The following is a 2932-nucleotide window of genomic DNA, read 5'->3' as shown; positions in this document are numbered from 1 at the left end:
AGCCTTTAACAAACCTGAATACCAATATGCAGGTACAAGATGAGAATTGCTTGCTGTGGTGACCTTTACCAAACATTTTCAATACTTTCTTCTGGGAGTTGCTTCTTATTAAGGACAGACCACAGTTCTCTTCAGCGACTACACAGTTTCCAACAATCTCCAACCCCCAGGGGTTGATTTCTTAATTCCAACTCAGAATGGCTGGCTGAGTTCGACTACTAAGTAATGCATTACCCTGGGAGATATCTACATTCTGGTGCTGCCCCCCTTGGTCTTGCACAGTGGAAGCTGAACTTAAAGCTGAAGCGGCAGGGATACAGCCACTATCGGTAGTGGAGACAGCTCAGGGTGAACCGACCCCAAATTCAAAAGAAGCCAGAAGGTTGGCAGATTGGTGTATAAGTTAACAGGAAGATGTTGATATTGAAGGTGGGAAGAAACTAAAGATTAAAGAAATTTGATATTGAGGAGTTCCCTGAAGAAGGGCAACATCATCTGCACCTGAAGAGGTACCAGATAGTGTGGTCTGAGCTAAGTATTAGGTAATGAGTACTGGTGTGAAAGCTTCCAGAATCTGCCCAGCGACATGAGCCTATAGTGGTACCAAAGAAGGAAATGCCAAAAATTCTGCAAGCTTCACATGATTTCAATACCAGGGCACACTTGGGCATGGAGAAGGTTTTTCATAAAGTCCAGTCTCAGAATTTATGGTTAGGCTGGAGAAAATCTGTTAAGGACTGGTGCAGATTATGCAAGATGTGTAGAACCAAACCAGGAGGAAGGATCAATGCCAAAAGCTATGTAAGAAGTTTGGTGGCCCTTTATATGGTAATTAGGGAATTGTCTGAGGTGTTACGAGCTGCAAATGGACAACATTTCTAATACACTATAATTAGATGAAATCCTGTGTGTTCACAGAACAGAAGCCCTGGCCCAACTAAGAAACAAAGAAGGCCTGCTCATCAGCAGCCAAGATGTTGGCAGAGACTTTACAACTATGAATGCTGCGTGCCCCCGGCAGCTGCGGGGGCATGGCAAGCTCCTGCAGCGGCATTGCCAGCAGCAGGAGCATGGCAGTGGCAAACGGGAAGCTTCTGTGGGTGGTGGCCAGTGACCACCTGCAGACATTGGTGGTAGCCAGCAGCGGTCGCGGACTGCCTGCAGATGCTGCCGGGGAGGGGTGGGGGGCAACCGGCGACCACCCACAGATGCTGCCAGCAGTGTTGATGGTGCCTTTCCGCAGGGGGTGCACCCCCTACATGTTGCCAGTGTTTACCAGAGAACCCTCACCAATACAGCTCCCAGAAGGTCCAGTAGGGTGCTGCCAGAGGATGTTTCTGAAACAAGAAATGTAGGGTGGGATCTGTGGCCTGATGGAAATGAAGATAGTGAGGATGAACAAGTACTGGGTTAGGATCCAATCTGGGTACAACAGGGGATATCCAAAATTTACCAGAGCCACTAAGGGTCTCTCGGGTAGGCTTAAGGATTACATAGTATAACTTTAGTTGGATGTAGTATTTAGTACTTTTGGGATGTTGCTTACAGATATCAAAATGGAATTACTTTAATCTTAATAGAATTGCACACATCCTGTAACAGACTTTGAATGACCTTCCTTGGTCCAGGTTGGACATATAAAGTCCATTAGTAGAAATCCTGTAACGCATAATTAGAAATCCTTAGGTGTACACTGCTTTAGCCAGCATTGAAATGCATCTTCGGTAACAGAATGATTCCCTTTTTCCTCCCCTCAGGAGCACTGAAGATTGAGTAGCTACGTATATTTATACTTAGCTCGTTCCTCAGCTTCTTACTGAACTCCAGAGGTAAAGTACACAGACATATTTTACAGCAAGGACTGCAAAATGGCAATCTATACTGCACCTGGAACAGGCCAAGTAAGTTCTTGTAGCTTCCGCCTCTTCCTTCTCTCTCCCCTTATTTTAAGGGTTAAAATTGAGTCCTAGTTGCTTCATAATTGAGCCTTGGTCTGGTGCCTCCCTTTAAACAGTGGGATCAACAAACCAATCTTTTTATAAGGAAAAGGTAAGGAGCTGTCTGTTTACAATTGCATGTATAAAATGTTATATTGAGAAAGAAAATATTAAATGCTGCTGCTTTGCCTGCAGTTTTATGTAGTCTAGAAGGAGATTCCCAAGTAGTATGAGGTAGCTGGTGATATAGTATTTCAAGTACCTGAGCACAAGCACACTTTCTTGGCTGAAATCCCTTGCTTGTCTGTTGCTAGGTGGTGCTGTGTTTCACTAAGCAGAGGAAAACACTATAGCAGGAATCTGGTTGAGTCATGTAATGACTCTTCTCTTTATAAATTAGTGGTAAGCATACATTTAAAATGTACTTGGGGGAAAAAAAACTAGCCTGGAAATGAGAAGATGCTGTGAAGTTGGAATGCTCCTAGGTTGTCATGTTATTATGCTGATATAAACAATATGTATATTTTAAAACTGAAGTGGTTTAATAACTTGAGTGAAGGCAAAAATTGATGGCATTTTGATTTCAAGAATATCAGAGGGAAAAATAAATTTGATAACTTGTTGAATTTTAAAAACTTAAAGGTGGATTTTTAGTGCAAATAAACACAACTATGTATTATAACCCATGCCCAATATAAAGTATGTATTGTTGTGTTGACGTACAACAGTCTGAATGCTTCCTCATTAATATTCCCAGAAACAAAGCAACATTAAAATGGAGGTAACATAGGAGAATACAAATTGGTGATCATCAAAGAGAAAATGATCAGTGGTTAATTTTCTAGATTCGGTATAAGTATGGGTCAAAGTGAGACTTAAGTTGGAACATTTAAAATATAGAAATAGCAACTGTCTTGCACCAGTGCCAATTTCAAACCGTCTTGGCTTTGTTTTATTCTTACCTGAAGTCTCTTCCTAGATTCTGTAAGTGAAAC

The 2932-nt window shown here is 42.1% G+C and overlaps 1 long non-coding RNA gene across 1 annotated transcript in view; it reads left to right on the top strand.

Moving 5' to 3' along the window:
• The window catches only part of LOC109291491, an 18906-nt gene extending 16791 nt beyond the window's left edge, over positions 1-2115 (top strand). Inside the window, exon 3 of the long non-coding RNA XR_002095864.1 lies at positions 1758-2115. This is a non-coding gene — a long non-coding RNA (uncharacterized LOC109291491). The remainder of the gene's footprint in view (positions 1-1757) is intronic.
• The last annotated feature ends 817 nt before the right edge of the window (positions 2116-2932 follow it).

Source organism: Gavialis gangeticus, unplaced genomic scaffold (genome assembly GCF_001723915.1).
Source record: "Gavialis gangeticus isolate Ggan-Ray unplaced genomic scaffold, GavGan_comp1, whole genome shotgun sequence".
Classification (NCBI taxonomy): Eukaryota; Metazoa; Chordata; order Crocodylia; family Gavialidae; genus Gavialis; species Gavialis gangeticus.
Note: the sequence above shows the minus strand (reverse complement) of the source record. Positions and strands in the feature narration are given on the sequence as shown.